The sequence below is a fragment of the Alligator sinensis genome, unplaced genomic scaffold, assembly GCF_000455745.1.
Source record: "Alligator sinensis unplaced genomic scaffold, ASM45574v1 scaffold469_1, whole genome shotgun sequence".
Taxonomy (NCBI): Eukaryota; Metazoa; Chordata; order Crocodylia; family Alligatoridae; genus Alligator; species Alligator sinensis.
The window spans coordinates 328,200-348,734 of record NW_005841934.1 but is presented as its reverse complement, the minus strand read 5'-3'; the positions used below and the strand labels follow the sequence as shown (position 1 = coordinate 348,734).

General features: G+C 44.3%; 1 long non-coding RNA gene across 1 annotated transcript in view; it reads right to left on the bottom strand.

The window, feature by feature from the left end:
• Positions 1–1,446: 1,446 nt before the first annotated feature.
• Positions 1,447–20,535, bottom strand: part of LOC102373878 — a 31,162-nt gene continuing 12,073 nt past the window's right edge. The window contains exon 3 of the long non-coding RNA XR_323329.3: positions 1,447–1,845. This is a non-coding gene — a long non-coding RNA (uncharacterized LOC102373878). The remainder of the gene's footprint in view (positions 1,846–20,535) is intronic.

Sequence of the window (20,535 nt, the reverse complement as noted above, 5' to 3'; positions counted from 1 at the left end):
GGGGCATCCCCAGCTGGGCTTGCCCCTCCCCCCTTTGTCAGCCAGCCCTCACTGCTCTAGATGGGGAGCAGAGGGGTGGGGCCAGCCCTGGAGCAGACAGCCCAGCCCAGCAAAGCATGCTGGGATGCTGGGGGACTGTGATTTACCTTGAACCAGGAAGGGGACTGGGACAGAAGTTTCATAAACTGGTTTGACCCAGATCAGTTAAGTCTGATACTACATTCAGCCAGGTTTATTGTAAACCAGTTTCAGCCATTTTGAAACTGGTTTATGTGCACTGAGCTTCTGTTCTGTTAAAGGTTTAAACCAGTTTCTGATCACTTAAACTGGTTTATGTGCAACTTCTGTCCCTAGCCAAGGAAATCAAGCTATCAAAAAGAGAGAGTGATTTGAATCTTGCCTTTGAGAAACACATACCAGAATCGTTACAGCTTCGTAACTAGAAAAATCAGGATGGCGGCTGCTCTTCCATGCCTTGCATTTGTGCCGTGACTTAATTTTCAAGCTGGGCAGCCTTTAAACTTAATCGTAAAATGCTTGTGCATGAGTGTAGTCAAATTACCTTGGGCCAGAGACAGTCCGAGCTGGAAGTCTGGCATGAGAAAGTTATCTTTGTTTACAGCGAGATAAAAAGGAGAAGAGGAATGTCAGCCTGTCGGGGAAACTGCTGGCTCGCAGCACACCCTGCTGGATCCCACGACAGTGCAACAGGGACACGTAGTCGTGCATGGGGATTTCTACCTGGGTTGGCTTGGATTCACGCATTTTAAGGCCAGGAGAAGGATTACAGTATCCCCTCTGAACTCCTATAAGAAACACTGACCTATAGGCCGAAGTCCATCAGCCTCTGGCTGCAGTGCTGAGACCCATAGCTTGTCTTTGGCTGAACCAGAGCAATATGCAATCTTGACCTGAAGCCATCAAGAACTGGAGAAACCACCATTCCCTTTAATAGGCTTTTTTTCCGCCCCCCATTGATGAGCTGTGCTTGCTGGTACCAAAATTTCTGCATTGTTTTCCAATTTAAATTTGTCTGGATTTACTGGCCAGCCATCGGCGATGCCTGTACCTGTGAGGTTCCCAAACCCCTTTTGTTCCCAGTGTTTCTACCTTATGGTGGCAACTGCTCACCGTAATCAAGCCACTTCCGGATCTTCTTTTTCATAAAGGAAAATTATTGACCTCTTTAAGCCTCTCACTGCAAAGCACATATTTTCCCACCACTGATTCAGGTTTCTGGCCTATTTGTATATCCACCCCAATGTTTCAGCGGCTCCTTTGAGCGGTGGAAAGCAGAACTGTGTTTAGTGTTCCAGTGGCAGTTTCATCACTGCTGTAGACAGAGGCAAAAACCACCTCCCAACTCCTGTTTTCTAAATCTTTTAGGCCTTTTTCCCACCCACCCCTCTTTCCAGTCAAGATAACAAAAAAACCCACGGTTGCCGTCTAACCTTCTATTTTGCTAAGTTTCAATGAAATCAACCCCCCTAAATCCAGGAAGCAATACTGTTCCTAAACCCCGTGAATTAGCACATCCGCAGAAGAATCATGGCACGGGGTGTTTCCCCCTTTTCCACAGAGAAATTTGTAACAGGACATATATCCCAGGGGCAAACACAACAGTCTTTTTCTATTTTGGGGAAACATCTGCGATTTGTAAGATAGCAGGAAAGAGGTAAGTGTGTCCCTAGTGATGCTGGTGCGAATTCTCCCTTACCCACCAGTCACAGCTATTGCTTCCAGTATGTCCCCAATGGTCTGTCTCAGAAGAAGTTGCTCCTGTCTTCAAAGGAAGCTTCTCTGGGCAAAACCTCTCGCTGCCTCTGCTTGATGTCCTGGAAGAGACTGAAGAACCACTGACATTAGGGGACTTCTTCACAACTACCCCTAATTTAGTTTCAGCCCATCAGTCCATCCACACCCTTGTGATGGAAGATCTCAGAAAAAAAACTATTGAGATCAAGGTCCAAAGGATGGACCAAGTTAGGATGTGCCTGACTTGGTCGATCCATTGCCCCATCCTTTAAGTCATATCACACAAGAGCTCAGGGCGTACATTGTGCAGATTCCCTGAAGTCTTCCTCCTTCCATGAGAGGAGAATTTGAATTTATAGCTTAAATTAGACTTAGACCCAATCTAAAAGATGAACACAAACCCAAGCACAGAAATCCAAGCCCAGCACACCCCTCACACAAACAGAATGGTGCAACCTCGTGATTAAATATACTGTTTTTAATATCAAAATCAGCACACGAGGTGTCCACAAATGCAATTTAAAAACTAATTGGAATATTGATATATCACCTTACTTGCAGTCAGATAATTACCAGTATTACAGCACTTGCTAACTGAACTGGCTAGTGATAGTTAAATTCATACTTGCATTGTGTAATCTAAAACAAAGTTCAGTCAGTCAACGCACAGAAGACCGGATCAATGGCTGAATACGGCAACAGCTCTGAAGTGGTCTCATCAATAACGTCTTAGATTGCTATAGAAACTGTGCTCCCTCCCACCCAAAAAAAGTTAAACACACATTGCAGGACTTGGGAAATAAATTACGATGGGAAATAAGGGATATCACACATAAGATACTTTTAGATGCCAGAAGGGCAGGCTCCATGATATCCCGAGCATTGCACAGGTGCAATCTCTTGGCAGACGTCACAGACTCCATACACTTATCAGTGACACTGGGACACAACAAATTGGGATATAAGGCAGTGTAGCTCAATTGGGTTTTCTGATGGACTCCCATCATTTAGCAAAAGGGTTGGCAGGCTTCCAACTGTTCCAGATACTCCAGGAATTGTGGCCAAAAGCTTGCAAAGAACTTTCTTCCAACTCCTCAGTTGGTCTAATAAAAGATATCACATCTACTCAAAGACATTTGCCTGCCTGTGTCCCTAGACCAACACGGCTACAACCAAAAACCCAGACACTCAAGTGCTTCCCAACTTAATCCAAGGCTATGGAGATATGGAGAGTAATTCAGGACTCAGGACTCTGACCTCTTTGCATTCATGAATTCAGAGTCAAATCTCCTTTTGAATGACTCTGTATATTCAGTGATAAACGACCTCGAGGTTTTCGACTAAAACCGTCCATGCAATATTTACCACGTATCCGATGGAATAAGGTGCTCTTTGCTATAGATCATAATGCTTATGGCGCTAAGTAGCTTGACAACTGTACCAAAGAAAGGCAGTTTGGTATTGTGCCGCTCTGAAGGGCCAAACCAAAGTACTGTACATGCCGAAAAAGGGTTTTCGTTGCAGCGAGCTAGGTCTTTTTAGAGGCTTACTGTGATATGGGGATGCAAAACTTTCCTAACCTCTCATAAACCCCCTCTAATCTCAAAGGTCTTTAATTTCACCATAGAAGGAGTTCTCCCCCGAGATCTGAAGCCAGAGCTGTTGCATAAAAGGGCCATATCTTCAATGAAAACTATCCCGTCAGAGCGGGAAATGTGCCAGAAACATTTTTCTACAAATTCCTGTGTGAACGGTATGGATTTGCTTTAGTCCCACGCCCAAAGGAAAGTATTTTTGCTTTGTTTCCGCAGCACCTAACTAACACGGTGGGGTCCCGATCTAGGCCTAGGGCTTCTAGCCACTACCACCGTGCAAGTCGTAACCTCTGACAAATAGGCGAAATGTGAAAAATGTGATGAAAAGGTAATTTGTTCATGGAGAGTCCATGAATCGAAAAAAGACTACGTGAATAAATAATGTATTATGAATTATTTCTTCTGCTCCAGTTCATTTATCAAGATCCTCTCGCACATAAAACCTGCACATGCTAAATTAAACATAAGCGAGGGAGGAAAGGAAGCCAACGTCCACAGCTACTGTGTCCAATTTCCCACAAAGCAGTTGTCCACCAGTGACTAGCCAGCTCATATCTTGACAACTTCAAAGGCTGTATTCTCCGACCCCCGCTCTCCACTTCCTTTTGCTATTCTACCTTCCTCTTTGTTTGCCTGCCGGTTTTATCAATATTCCCATGGCAATTCAACAGAACTAACCCTCTCGTCCCCACAAAGGACTGCTCAAAAGAACAAGAGACTGTTAGTGATTAGTCTTCCTCTAGCAGAGGGATTGTGATAGGCCTGGGGTTAAGTTTGTCTTGTGCGAGCCCATATCAAAACCGGTTTCTCCTTTGTTTTCTTTCCTTTGCCTCTTGCATGTCCTAATCAGCACATTTCCAAACTCGGGCATGTAGTATGTCCACTATGAGATTAAACAGGCCAATGTCTCTGTACACAACATTGTCCATATACAAGGTCTTCATAAAGTCCTTGTGCACCACTTAAGTTATTAAAGTTTAAAAGTGCACAAGGACTTATTGAAGACCCTGTTTTATCCGTTTTATATTCTATAGTGATACAGTCCTACAAGAACCTTTGATTCTGCAATTAAAGAAATGTTTTCTTGCAAAAATCTTGTTGGTCTAATAGAAGATATCATCTCTACTACGAGTCCTGATTGCCTTTTGATTTCGGACACATTTCTTCCATCCCAATTAACAGAGGGCCATCTCCTGCTAACCTTCACAAGATTATAGAGAATATTCAGGGTATTTAAACTGCCCAGCATAGGTATAGTTCGATATACCCCACGTTGTATCAAATGAGATGAATCGGTAATAACGCTGTGAGAGACGTGACAAGTTTGTCTGGCTTTTTACGAACTGGAAGTAATCGTTGCACCAGCTCCAAAGAACGAATCAGAGAAAGAGCAGAGAAACGAATGGTGTTTGCGACACGAGAGGAAGTATCTACAGCTTGCCTGGGAGACAGGAGTGGGGAGGGTCACACAACAGACAAGGATTGTGATTTTGCTTTGAATTCTGCTTTGAAGATCAGTCTGTCTTTGAAAATACTTTGTTCAGCATCACAGCAGGAGAAAACGTCCTCAAGGCAAACCAGGGTAAGCTCCACAGGAGCGAAATCTATAGAGCAGAGATCCAAGAACAGGCGGGGAGGGGTGGGGAGAAGAGCCGAAACCCAAAAAAAAGCACCACTCTCAGCTGCGAACATTTTGTCAGGTGCTAAAAGCAAGTTGGATAGCCAACGGATGCCACCGCTAGGCAAGCGCGTCCTCGACGCACCCGAAATAAAATCGCGGCAACCACCTGGTGATATCCTGCACGTTATCAGAGACGAGAAGCTACCAAGTAGTCTGATGGATGGTTGCAATGTGGGAGGGAAAACGGAGCCAAGAGGAGGGATCATAAAAAACGCTGCTGGAATAAGCCGCTGCAGAAAGTGTGGGTCTCAGATGAAGCGCAGCTGCAAGACATCCCATCAACCACTCTGGCTCCTAAAAATATCCTAGTGATCCTTTTTTTTTTTTTCTTTTGCAAATCAAGGGAGCAAGCTTTGGCTTTACACTGTCAAGTGCCTGATCTTCCCTTGTTTCAGGGGTGTAGGTTGTAGCCGTGTTGGTTTAAGGACATAGGCACTCTTTGCATACATCTGATATCTTTTCTTAGACCAATTGATAAAAAAGTGGGCTAATAAAAGATAGCAAATTTACCCGAAGAACCTTGTCTGATCTTCCCTTGCAGTTTTAGCCATACTCCGTTTTCATCCCTGTTTCCGGTCCTAAATGCCTGTGCGATGATGTGGCATGGCAACCTTTTAGTGGAGTGAATTGGTTTGGCGTGAAGTTTGTAAATCGCTGCAGGATGCCCCAGGAATGGCAGGTGCTAGATGCAAACAGCATTCATATTATAATTGTGCGGCCTGAAAATGAGTCGCTCAAAGGCAAACATCCTATTAAGGAATGTGAATGGAAGCAGAAATGTAGGGCCCAATGCAAGCCCTACTGAAGGCAATAAGAGGCTTGCCATTGATTTAACCTACCATAATCAGACCTTTAAAGAAGGCAGTTGAATTGTCTATATGAAATCAAAGTGCGCAGCCCAACCACACTTCTTACCTCAAATAAAGAAAATAGCGTGATGTGAATAAGGGTGCATGTCTGCTGGCCCCTACAGTGCTCATCACCTGAAAGGACTGTCACGTTGACCACCCAGATATTTATCACCTGGGGTTTGTTCTGCCATTCACACATGGCAATAAGAGAGAACTTTGTCTTGCTTAATTATATAAATGAATATTTGAACAACCAAGAGAAAAATACAAAAGCTAGACAAAAAAACACATATGAGAGAGCAGATTTTTTGCCATTTCTTTACATGAAGAAACAGCTCATTCTGGAGGTTTTATCCAGCAAGAGCAAAATGGCGTAATTTATTAATGCCTGACACTGATTCACCTGCTTCCATCCTGCTAGATCTGCCATTACAGTATAATCATTTGATATTATGGTTCACATATAAATATTTAGCTGAAGGGAAAGCTGCCGAAGGAGCAGACAACTAGACACTCGCAACAAGGTATATTTTGAGCCTCAAAACCCAAGGAAATGTTGTGGCCCATCAAACCCAACTGCCATTAGCCTAAGAACAATTCATAATGGCTGGCAATTAGAGGCTCCTAAATAAGAATTTAATTTAGATTTATTAAGATAGCGATTGCATGTCAATTTATTTAAATGTAAATTGATTATTTCAAATGTGTTTGTCGAAGATTAACAACTCCTGTATATAATATAGATACACGGCTAATTATAAAGTCAAGCAGCCCTTATTAATGTTTCTAACGATCAATTTGTATTCAAACAACATAAAATAATCAACTTATTAAGGCTTCACTTGCAGTGGTAATTGGCATGGGGATCTGCTCACGAGGCAATCATCTGGCTTGCAAATAGATAAAAGTCAGAGGTCTGTTCCCTGAATGAATGTTCGGCGCCTGAACAGATCTCGGTGTTACAGGGAGGCTGGAGAAGCTGAAGAAGAAAGCAGGAAATGAGTCTGAAAACCATTTAATCTAAGAGATCTATGGGAAGCAGGGAGCTTGGTTAGAAATCAAACTGACCATTTCAATGTGATAGGAATAAGCAGGTGGGAAGGTGTTGCCAACTCATATTTTTATGGCAAGCTGGATGACAGCTAGTGCTTTGTTTCCTCTGAAAGTCCTGGGTCCCGGAGTCATGAAAACCTCGCTTTCATCAAAATGCATTCCTAATGTTCACAGCTGCAACAAGAAAGTTGGAGCAAAAAAAAAAAAGGCTCCAAAGAAAGAAATGAAACGTGCATTGATTTTAACAATCTCATGCTTTTTCTGTCTGTCCCATGCCCTAAATTCATGCTTTTTCAGCAGTGGGATCAGCAATGCTGTCCCATAAATAAGACTAAAATAGAGTTGCGAGTGGTAAACAGGAAGAGCTACTTCAACGAGGAGGCTGCAGAAAAGGGCGGCAGAGACCCATTTGTAGGGTGCACCAGAGCATGTTGGGTCAGGGTTAAACTCGAGGGGCCTGGTTTGCAACCACAGTTGAGATCCAGCATCATCTCTCCCCTGCCTGAGCCTTCATGCCATTGAGAATCAGGCGGCAAGGCTTAGCTGAGAGGCAAGTCTCCACACCCAGGTGGCACACAGGATAAACATGAGGTTGCTGTGCCGGTGGGTTTGTAGGCTCACTTTAAATGAATCCTTACAAGTAGATTTGCATTCGAATTGCCCAAGAGCCCCCCATCTGCAGTGAATAAGAAATGGGCAATAAGTATTGCTCAATGCCTCAAGATTTGTCATTAAGGCCAGATTCACCATGGCCAAAACTGGTTGCCCTTCCGAATTCAGGCAATGACAGCTGGCCTTGCTTCAAATTACGCATCTCTCCTACAACAGGCTTCTCGTGAACGTGCAGAGTCACCGCAGATATATTCCAAATCCCTCGCTTTGAGGATGGGATTTTACAAATCAACAGCCAAATGCATCCTACTCTCACTAAAGACACCTTAAGGTTTGAGTGTATGCAGTGACTCTCTTGGCATACTCAAGGATCTGTCCTTAATACAGCGGCAGTGATGGACAGACCGTCTGATAGCGATGCAGCTCCGCAGCGCGAGGTGCCAGGATTCAGCATGCTCTCCTGACAAGGCAGATCGGTTATACCTGTCATCCTTGTTGCCAGTGTAAGGAGCGGTAATACTTTTACACACTATATTTATGCTTCCCCCACAGTTTTAGCCTTTCGTGGTCGGATCCCTGCCAGAAGGCAAAGGAAACATGCTGCCCGTTGCGGCTGCAAAGACCTGGTGTTTCAGAGGCAATCTGGACAAGATTTATTAGAGGACCGCACATGTCTTAGCACAATGGGGCCGACCTTTTTGGCAGGCAGGCCAAAGATCAGCTCCCCACCCTTCCTGAAGGCCTGAAGTACAAGGCTCATCTTTGAGATACTAAATAAAGGAACCATTTGGGTAGAAAGACACCTCCTACTCTCGGTGATCAAAGCAAATGATTTAATGAGATTCAAGGTGATAGATAGATAGATAGATAGATAGATAGATAGAGTGCAAGCTAAGGTTTGGGTCCCCCTGCTTAGCACCTCCGCTGCTTACCCTCCCATGGCATATCTAGGAGCCAGCAAGAGAGAAGATTGAATCAAGGCAGGTATAGGGAAAACACCCATTGAATGTTGCTTGACACTAGCCACTCAGATCAGAAAGGGCCCTGGGAAAATATTCTGGCTGTGGATAATGAACAAGCTTGCAGCAGCACATGGATGGGCTAATGGCTATTTTCCCCATCTCTAACATGTGCAATTAGACTGATCGGTGCATGCAGCTGGCTGCAGCGGCTTTGCAAGTGTTTCCATAAGCCTGCCTCTCTAGGAGGGCAGGTGGCAGGGGTGATTAAGTCCCTTTGCATCAGAGCTGGCTGCACATTTTCCAGCAGAAAGTTTTTCTGGCAGAAAATGCTGATTCAACTAAACTGAAAGATTCAGTGGGAACGCTGTCTATCTATTCAACAGGGAAAGCATCAATACCTTTTTTCTTATAAGGTTGAAACATTTTGCTTTGGCACAGGTTGTAAAATAAACCCAGACTGTTATTTTATGTAAAACTCAACTATTAAAATGATAAAGGTGAAAAGAAATGAGTTTGTGCTGGTTTGTTTGTTTTGTTTCAAGGAAGATTGCCTTTTTTGCCTAATTCAGGACAAAATGAAATCCTTAAATCTTAGTTTCCTGTGTACAGCAATCCTGATTATTTATCTGTATGGTTGGGTGCTGGGCAAACTATAGCATACCATACAGAATCCATAATAAAAGCCATTCAAGGCACCCTATATGTTGCTAATAAATCAATATAATCCATTCATCTTGAAAAAAGATCACAATAGACCATGCTGCTGGAAGAACAGTCTCCCCCGATACTTTTAACAGAGTTCAGTGATTTTGATAGGGTTTCTTTTCTTTTTCTTTTTTTCTTTCCCTGAATTTGCAATAAGCACAAATAGCTGCTTCACCAGAAAAAAAGAAAATACTCTTTGCTGGAAAATGTTGACATTTGCAGGTTTATTCCAAATGATGAACTGGCTCTTCCCCATCTCTAATTCCCTATGATTATTTTTTGCCGTCTCCCGTAGCAAAAATAAAAAGAATTGGCACAGAAGCACACAGCAGCCTCCACCACAGCCATGACCTGCAGACGACAGGTCCTTTCCCCACGTCGCCCAACATAGTCCCCATCCAGCAGCTACGCTCTGGCACTAACAGGCATTTCTCCATTTTCTGTTGGGCTCACGCACCTGCTTATTGCTCGGCCGCTGCTTGCAAACTCATTCGGAGGCTTAGCGTTGGTCAGGGCAGTTTTCCCGTAGGAAATGCTGATTTGGCAGAATCCAATCATTGGATGGAAACATGTCAATTCAGTCTACACTTGATGGAAACCAGACCCCAAATTCTGCCTTTCCTTCCTTCTCCCCCAGGTTTCCTGCTCCATCACAGCCTGCCTGGTGTGCTCCCCACATGAACAAATACCCAGGGAGGTCAGGTAGCCATTTCCCCAGGTCTACAGCCTCCCCAGGCCTCCTCAAGTGGCCTCTGCTCCAAGCTGCTCGACTCTCGAGCTAGCCAACTGCCCAGACCCCACTGACTGGGTGCTTACCAGGAAAAGAAACCCGAAGAACGAGTGCCCAGCACACACAGCATGGAAACCTGAGTATAGACATCGTCAATGCTGAAGAGGCTGGGGCAGCACTCAAAGAAAAGATTGATGGCACTTGTTCAGTGGTTCATTATAATCTCATTCAACCTCTAAAATACTGGAAGGAAATATACTTGAGGAATATGAGGTTCTCATCGTCGAGAATCAGGAGAGGCAGTCGCAACACGAGCTTGCGTCTCAAACTGAAGGGCACTTTGGTTTTTGCATGACTATCAGCATCCTAATAACAGAAAAAAATGTGCACTATCACAGCAATATCCTGCTTTCTCGATTATAAAAAAGGGCAGCTTAGCATTGAGGTTTGGAGATATACAGAGATATACAGGGCTCTGTAAGCAAAGCGCTGTATAACTGACGAGACTTCCCGGTCCGTGGATTTCCAGTATAACCGGAGCTTGTAAAGCGAAGCCTGTCCTCTTCTCTTCTTTTGCTTTACTTGCACTTGCTGCCATGCTGGCCTGCCAGCTGCTGACTTGAGACTTGAATTCCTACTAAAACACCCACAGGGAAAGACGACCTGGTAGAGCAATACCCCGGAGGTGGTACTGGAGCAAAAGTCAAGTTTATATTTGTCTGATATTAAAGTGGCAATGGTTATGTCACTTCCAGGAAGCCGAAGCAAACAGCTAACGGATGCAGCTCCCCAGGGGCTCGCCCTAGACTAAACCAGACATAGCAAGCAGTGGGTTGATGTTGCACACGACAGATACCCCAAGCACATTTCACTGTATAATTTTACATGCAAAGCTGCTGGAATACTTTGAAGGTATATGCAGATTGAATCTAGAAAGCATAAAGCAGTTCTGACACTGTCTCTGGAGAGGATAGGAAGTTTTCTAACAGAGCATCTCCAAATCCACATGACATGTTTAAAAAGTTGTTGTACTCCAAGTGCCCGTCAGGAGATATCAACAGCGGGTACTCAGGACACGTTCTGCACTGCGCACTCCAACAGGACACATGCCCAAGTGCCTTATTGGTGGCACTTGTCATTTTTTAGTGACCTGTTATCCTACTGGAACAAAGTATCAATAAATCCACTCTAAGCTTTCCCCCAAGATATTTGGCAGTGACAACTCAATATACTAAGGAGAACATGTCTCCCTATTCAAAAAGTACCTTAGTAACTGTAGGCTTCGTCATTCTGACTCGCACTGAATTCAATTTACAGGCATAAGGCAATTTCTCACTAACAGAGGTTAGGAAGCAAAAACCCAACACTTTCCCTGGGGTCAGGTGCAGTCACCAGGGCCTACTGTTGGGTTTCTTACTTCTTTTTCAAAAGCAGCTAGTATTGCACACATGAATAAAGGCAAGCTATTTAGGTTGATGTATCCTTGGCACTATAGAGCACACTAGTTCCTCTGTTTCTTCATCAATGGATAAAACCATAGAATCGCAGAAAACAAGGGTTGAAGGGACCTCAGGAGGTCATATCTAGTCCAATCCCCCGCTCCAAGCAGGACCAGCCCCAGCTACATCATCCCAGCCAAGGCTTCGTCTAGCTGGGTCTTCAAAACCTCCAAGGATGGAGACTGCACCATCTCTCTGGGTAACCTCTTCCAGTGCTTTCCTGGTGAGAAAGTTTTTCCTAATATCTAACCTAAACTTCCCTTGCTGCAACTCAAGCCCATTGCTCCTCGTTCTGTCGTGTGCCACCAACGAGAACAGTCCAGCTCCATCCTCTTTGCAACCCTGCTGAATGTAGATGAAGGCTGCTATTAAATCCAGACTAAATAAACTCAGTTCCCTCAGCTTCTCACAAGTCATGTCCCTCTGCCCCCCAACCATTTTCATTGCCCTCCACTGGACTCTCTCCAATTTGTCCACATCTGTTCTGTAGTGGGGGGCCCAAACGGTCCAACAGCTTGACAGTTTCCATATAAACCTCCATCATCATCATTGACAAATTCACTATGGGGCTCAACCAGACCTTGAAGCAGAGTGGAGGAGTTCCCCTTTCTGTTTGTTTCATCTGGCACAGACGGTTTCATCAAATGGTGCTAATATAAACAGGGAAGCTGATGTATGCAAAGCCATCGGTGCTTCCTCCTCAAACAGCCTCCGGAGGTTTCCCTCTCACCTGGTGACACTTTTTTTCTCAAGCAGACAACTATTCCAATAATAGTCCCTCTTGAAGCAGGTTCTCAATCTTCCCCTCCTCCTATTCATGTTCTCACTTTCCTCTACATATAGCTACTGGTATGGAATGGGACCTACAGGTATAGCTGCTGCTAAAAACTAACACCCAGACTGCTCAGGAACATATTGGTTGGCTTGCAAAGTTGGAAATATCCAGCAGTAATGTAGCAAATGGCTGTCAGGCCAGGCCTTGCTTGGTCTGCTGTCCGGTACCATGTAAACCAGCACAATCTGTTCCATGGTTGGGTTGCTGGTGACTAAACTGGTGCCCCCACCCAGGCTAACCTGAGTGAGGAGGGTGTGTGGACACCCAGCAAGGCTAAAAACAAGACCTGTCCAAGGGCGGATGAGCTCTCTCAATGTCCATCCATACCCAGCGAAGAGACAGGCACCAGCAGTTCACTGCCCAAAGAGTCACCGATGACCCAAAGCAACTCAACTATCTTCATATGCATGGAGGAGGGTGGTTACAGCATCTAAGGTGCCCCAATGGTTGCAGTGACCTTGGGACTGACTTGACTTGATGCATCAAATACACCTGCACCAGCTGCTGTGTATGACCAACTACAGCCGCAACAGTGTGACAAGCTATTTTTGCTATAAAGACTGTTATCAAAATGGCTCTATCTGCCCAAGATGAGGCAGATCATGGCACAGTGAGAGAGGAGAATTACCAGGATGCTTTTGAGTGTGATCGCAGGGTGTGGGATGCAGAGACATCAGGTTATCTTCCACTGCATGCCCCACTTTGCACTGCAAGATCAAGGGTTGGGTATCTAACTGGTCACATATCAGTCAAAATTGTAAAAAATTGCCAAAAGGTCTAAATAATACACAGAAAAAGTGCAGATTTTTCCATTAAGAAATGTGTCAAAAATATTTTTAAAAAATCATATTTCTGTCAAGAAAACTACAAAAAAGTAGGGTGGGTTTTTTTTTTTTTTTAATAAAATTGCTATAATCTTTGACCAGTCAAAAATATGCAGTCAATTGACAATACTTGACCAATCAATTGACCAGTTTGCCAACCCTAGGAAGATCCAGTCCCATAATTCTTAGAGGCCAACAGCAAGGCAGAGGTATTCCCTGCACAATGCTAAGCTCATTTTTTGGATGCAGTGCTTGGGGCAGCACTATATACTCCAAGTGCTTTGGATATCACTACTGGAAACCAATTAGTATGAAACAACTGCACTGAGGAGTTGCACTTGGAAGTTAATCCCCTTGGGCAGACAAGCCCTCAGAACTTAAACTCTCCAACAACTTTAGTCTAGTCTCCTTAATGATTATCTAGGTGTTTTTATTCAGTGACCACAAAAGGGTAAACTATTAGCAAGATATTTGGCTTTTGACTAGAAATCTCTCTCTACTACTCCCTCTTGGCCCTTCCAGGCTCTACAACTCGGGGTGCTGACACAAGTGGCACTTTGTGGTGCAATCAGCCACTGAAAGCACTCTACAGTTGTGCCCCTCATATTGTGAGGCCCTAAGCTGTAGCTTAAGTAGCTTAAACCTAAATCCAGCACTGTCCTCACTCCCATTTTGAAGACAGCACTGGGACTGGGTGGGGAGAGGGATAGAGCAAGGGGAAAATGGCTGCAGACTCACAGCTGATCTAAACTGCAGCTCAATCCCCCAACCCTTGGGACCCAACAGCAAACATCTGTTGGGTCCAGGGGGTTGCTGTAACCCACAGCGCTTCCTGCAAAGTGCCATGAGTTACAGCTGGGAGCTACACTTCTGTCTGTGCCTTCAGTGACCATCACTTTCACTTAAAAAAAAAAAAAAAAAAAAGAGAGATGAATGAGCCCCTCCATCATAATGATTTAATATGAATTTCTTGGAAAACTTATGCTTATGAGAAATCCAGGTCCCATGAAGCCCCAACTGGGATTTTCATGCGTTATGACAGTGTGATAAATCTCCATAGGATAACCTTTTTGGATATGGCTAAAGTAACTCATTCCATGATACTGAATACTATGGTTAAAAGATCACCTGAAGAGAATGCAGTTCTAGTAAAAGTTTGAGATGTTGAGAAAAAGCTATTTGGAATACCATTTGATTCCTACTAGTTTCCTGTAAAATACATTCATTAAAATGTTTCAGGATGGATTACATGACACCTTCACCCCTTGTTGCTCCCTGTTTTTGAAGGTGCTATCTGAAGTTATGGCTGCATGAGCCTGTTTAGCCAAAGTTCCTAGAAAGAGACTAGTTCCATTTTTTTAATGACACATTCTCTTCTTAAACACCAGTAATGAAAGGTAGTGTCAGCCCTGTAGATAACATTTTGCTGCATTCATCATTCAGCGCTAGGAAAGGGAAGATTCAACATCTTGGGTATTTTAAAATAGGAATTTGTCTTTTATAAGGGCAATAAATAATGCAAACTGCATCTGCAGTTATAGTGACAGAATCATCTTCCCATTGAGTAGAGGCATCCCAGGTGTCAGCCTGTGACACAACCTCGCACACTGTGATAAATGATTGTCTATAATAACCCTATCGAGCACTAGCAAATGTATGGGCTGTGGCAAACGTTATGTGCTGAGCTGCAGTGCTTTGCGGCTGCAGTACAATCACTGCAGTTATTGCGAGAGCAACATGGGGCATTGGAAAGCTGGAAAAAGACTGCATTCTCCTGGGAGACAATGCATAATGCAACCCTAACGAGTTTACCCTGTGGGGTACCCTGCAAGTATTTAAACTGCTAATTAAGTCCTATTAAAACAAAGCCTTCTGTGTACATCAGAAAACGGTGCCTGCAGTCTTGATCTTGCAGTGGGATCTGTCAGCCCCGCGCCAATGCGTCAGCGGAGCTGAAAGTCTGCAACGGTTTGTCTTGGCCGGTCCCATTTCAGGATTGGGGCACTGGTCTGCACAAGATTTTAGTCCAGTTCAAAGATATATTTGACCTGAGTAACAAGAAACCCAACCTCTACAAAAGAAACCTGCTCCCATGCTCTTCCATGCATTTACTTGAAGTGTGAAACATGCACATTTCAAGTTTAATTAGTCTTCTTGTATTACAGATGCAGATGATCTCTAGTATACCCAGTTAGATATTATTTCATTTCCAAGCAGTCACATTTTAGTCCATATACGTTATTACCTAGTAAAAGGCTTCCAAGGACAACAGGTTCTTTCACAGACAATATGCAAGGTTTGCAAGTCTCCACTAAGCTCCAGGCGTGGACTTCACAGATGATTTTTACAGGGTGTGTTGCTTTTTTTTTTTTGGAGAACATTGCAATTCCTTCTGGGGGACAACGGCCTGTAGGCAATGGATGGGCAGAGAGATGACTGGGATGTTCTAATAAATTAAATCCTCATATTTTCCCAAAGAGGAAGCAACTATGACCACCTGACACCTGAGATCCTGCTCCTGCCTTTGTTCAAGTTAATTTGCATCATCACAGAGCCTCACAAGAGAGGTGAGAGACCCTAACAGCGAAGACCTGCCTGCCCAGAAGAGTTTTCCATCTATTGACTCCTGTGTGAAATCCTATGAAATACAAACTTTCATTTTTACCCAGGAGAACTTTTACACTCTTTTCTCCAATGCCTGAAGAAGGGTGTTTGTGCCTGCAAGCTTACAATGAAAGAATTTTTTTTTGCAAAAATCTAGTTGGTCTAATAAAAGGCATCACCTCTACCATGTGTCCTGATTCCTAATAAATGAATGGTATTCTTTTCCAGTTGCAATGGAAACCTAGAGAAAGTGGCCTTCACACTTCACTTTCATAGGTATGCTCTAGTGCAGCTTCATGTTAAAGAAAACCAAGCCAAAAGAGCTCTGCAACCACATATTGATTTTTCTCTCAATCATGGTTGGCCACCAGTGAGGTGCAACATAGAGGTGGGCACCTACTTGCATGGAGAGCTACTAGATGGGGGCCCAAATCCATCCTCATCAGAGAGAGAAACTCAGCAGAAAAGCAAGCCCGTGACAAGTGATGTCCTGCCTCTTCCCCACTCTGTCCAGAGGAAACTGGCTTTCCCCCTCCCACTGGCATAGCTGCCTCTTGCTAATATTAGGTTAAATTAATCAGCCATGGAGTGCTCCCATGTTAATAGCATTTTGATGAGGTTTAATTCAACGTAACACTGCCCTCTGGTGCTCTAGCACATGAGGGGCCTTTCTGCTAATAGAGTCGTTCATTATAAATGGGAGGGAGGAGCCATCAGTTTTCCCCAGAGGATTCAGCAAACGTTCCCCCCCCCCAATATTTTATGCCAAGAGGGCAACGCTGTCTGCAAAGTTTTTGCTGACCTTGTCATTTGGAGTCCGTGGGAGGTGTACGGCACAGGAAGCTGATTCAGCCTTACCGGGGAACTTAAAAAGGTAGACAAGGATATGATTAAAAAAATAGCAACATTAAGACAGGGGAAAATGAACCAAAACAGCAGTGAAGTCAGGGCAGGGAAACAATAGAATAGATCATGCAAAGGAAACAGACCCATTAAAATATGCTTCCGCTGCAGGGAAGTGTTTACCTTTTTGATGAAGCACTGGTTAATGGGAATTATAATCAGAACTTGACAGTAATTAACGCTCTGTTCCAACGTAGTTCCGTTGGACTTGCATATTCTATCCACATAAAAGAATTAAGTTAATCGTGCTTAATGTTCATGCTCAAAATAGATGTGAAAGCAGCAATCACATGCAATAGGACGTTGGTGTTAGGTTTTTTGGGGGAAGGGAGTTGTTTTACCCTGTGCAATAAACAGTTTGCAATAAAAGAATAGGGAATCAACATGCTCTCTATATGTAGGGAGTGCATGGAGAGCTCAGTCAGACTTCTCCAAAGTTATGGGGTGGGGTGAAGGGGAGCGGATGTCTCTCCAACAATGTGGTGCCCCCTTGGCAAATACACCCAGTATCTCCCTGCAACGCGCCCGTCCTGGCACTGCAGGGTGCTCAGGACAGACGGACCGATTCTGAAACCAGCACTAGGCACCACAGTCCCTTTGAAATGACTGATGCCTTCAGCCACGTTACGGCTGCATCTGTGTATAGCATCTTCTCTCCCCTGAGAGCACTTGAGAAAGAGAGAAGCAGAGGACCTCCGTGGCATTGCTGGTGGAGGGATGCACGCTGAGCCGCTTGGGGCTGCACAAGCTTATCCACTGTTCCCTGAGACACCAAAATGGGCAGGTTTAGCAGACATCCCCAGGAAGGATGCTGCAGCGTTTTGGGCCCAAGCACCTGCAGGCAATGAAAACTCTCTCTTATCCCCCCAAGAAGTGTCGCACCTCAGGTTTGTCTCCATGCCCGTGTTGCACCGTAGCAAGCTGGACAGCATTTGCTATACTGCAGAGACAGAGGGGTTTTAAAACTTCTTTCAAGAAATCCTTGGATACAAGTGCCGTAACAGTGACACTGGAGGCGAAATTCACTCAGAAGAATAAAGAAAGCCTCCTACGTGGGTAAAAAAGGAACTGACTTCAGTACAATAAAAAGGTGATTTTCTAGCACGCTGCTAATTCGGTCTTGGTGCTTGAGAGTCTACGGCTTACTTCTATAGGTGGTAGTTAAGCAGAGGACCAGAGAAAGAGAGATGGAGGAGAGAAAAGAAACTAATTACTGAGATCCAGGCATGAGGTTACAGCACCATTATACAAGGCAAATTGATAGGCAAAGGCCTCTGTTCATCTCTCCAGCAAAGCACTTAAGCTTGTGCTTGATTTTAAGCAAGTGCTTGCATCCCACTGGCCCTAATGGACATAATTATTTGGGTGGGTTGCCGGACCTGCTCAATACTTCATTAAACAGGGGTTTATTGTGCGATCCTTTGTAAAAGCACCCAGAAAGCAAACACGCACCCGCAGGGAAGAGGACCCTGCAGGGCATTTTAACAGGGCTGGGCCCGATGATCTCCCAAGGTCCCTTCCAGCCTTCCCATCTCTGAATCTACGAGCAAAGTATTGGTGCCCTGAGCCAAGTCAAGCGAGCAGCGATAGTTTACACCAGCCAGTACAAGCTCCAGTGTGTTTGCTGTGATAAAATGATGCCAAAGAACAAACACAAACAGCAGCTGATCCAAATCAGCAACGGTGAGGAATCGATGAGAGCATGCTGAAAGGGCGTCGATGGGAGAGACGATCTCTGTAACTCTAACGGAGCCAGCTTGCTCCTGTTCGCTGCCTTGCTCGAGGAGGGGCACTGCACTGTCACGCTTCTTGTGTCGGGCCAGAAGAGAGCAGCAGTCTTCTCCTGACTCCATTCAGGGCAAGCATGTATAAGGACTCCCCCCTCCAACCCTCCGCAAAGCAAAGCAGGGTTTGGAAATGTCAATAAGTTATTGGAGGAGGAGGAGGAGTTATTTACTGGCCATCATCTAATACGGTAACTGGCCTAGGATGGTCACAACGCTTTAGAAATTCCTGCCTCTGGTATACTAAATAAAGATTGCATGTGGGGAAAGGGAATGTATGCTTTGGCCAGGCAACAGACATTTCATTTTCTTTCAAAATTATAGACCAAACTTCCCTGGGAAGAAGCAGTCTTTTTTTAAAAAAAAAAAACTTTTAAGGGACAGGATTTAAACTGTTCTTATGCAAAACCATTCATAAATGTTTGCCTGCCAATCTCTCCAACAACAGGAAGTAAATATTCCTTCAAAGATAGCCACCGCCCTTATCCTATCAATAGAGATCTGCTTTTTCTGATAAGCCACCAAAATAGACCAACGTTTGGGCGAGACTGGAGCATGGAAGTGAGCTAGACCTTCTGAGGTTCAAACCGGATAGGACTGATGTCGTGTTAACTGGTTGCAGAAGCCGCTTGATTTATAATTGCCTTTCATCCCGAGGGTGTCTCTTTGCTACCCATTTGCACTCTGAGGTCTCAGGGTGCTCATCTGGTATGAAAGAATGAAATAGTGGCAGCATTTGGGATTGTTTCTACCCCTCGCCCCATCTTCATCTCGGTGCAAATATGAGAGTCTCTTCCAGATCCTGACCTTGCTACTGTGCCACAGGCTTTCATTGCCTTGCAAACTCCTTCCTATACGGTGCCCCTCGCTAGAAACCCTAATCACAGTGGGCATCTATTTTTGTACAAGGTGGGTGCCTAATATGTTATTTTTGACCTCCTGTGTTTAACACTAATGGTAGGTCTCTATCTACCCCACACACACGCTAGGAAGTGCTGTGCTGAGACACTTCATATGCTATCTCCAGATCTAGCATCCTAACAGCCACCTGATTGTGGACCTACACATGCACCCCCTTGGTTATAAAAAATCCCAAATCCCACAATGGGCAAATATCAACAAATCCCACAATGAACTTTGCTGGAATTGAGATATTTAGTGACTTACCGGACACAAGGATGGGATCTTAGCTCTCGTGCCAGTGAATTCAGCATTCCCAGGCCAGCCAACAGCATGATGCTGATACCCTTCTTTAGGGAACATGCTACCCAAAACTCCATCTAATCTCTGGATCTTCCCACACCAGGCAAAACAGAACAGGAACAAAATCAAAAAAACCCCTAAAACATGTATATCCAATGCTAAAATGGCAACACGTGGCACTAGAGACTCTGCCACAGGAAGCAAAAGCTTCTTAAACTGGTTGATTTACCAGAAACAAGATCCAAAACACAAGACAGCTTTGCTATAACCAAGTGCAGCCAAATCTGCGAAGGGTTAGCTTACTGCCGCAGGAGAAACCCATCCATAAAGTCTCGGTTGCTTGGAAGAAACCGGCTTACTTACGCCACGTCCGCCATACTCTCCCCTTCCCACAGTTAACAGGTGTTTTACTGTGTGACAACAGAAATAACTATATACTAGCAGATTTCAGTGCTGTAACAGATCATTAATCATTTCCTGAAGTACAGCTAGCATTCCAACGGGCGAATGTACTTGCTGTCTTCATTTACTTTGAACATTTCTACAGCTATCTTAATTTTCTTGGGAACAGCTGGTTTGCCCGTTAAGAAAAACAAGGCGATACAGGAAAAAAATGGCAGAGGAGAAATCCAAAAAGGGCAAAAAAAAAAAAAAAAAAAATGAACATGCTCAGGAAACATAGACTTAAGTTACACGTGCATGATCAATAGGGCTGCAGTTCTGCAAAAACCTATTTTAAAAAGCGTAGTAGCCAATGTGCTATTCTCCCTGTTGAAGCTGAACGTGCAAATGACTTTAGGAAATGGGCAATGGCAAAGACCGATGACTATCAGCTGACAGCTCGTTCCATAACTTCGTAGCAGGGACGGCAGTGATTGATTTGCCAAAATGCAGAGCACAGACCAAAATCTATGTCAGAGCCCAAACATGTTTCATTAG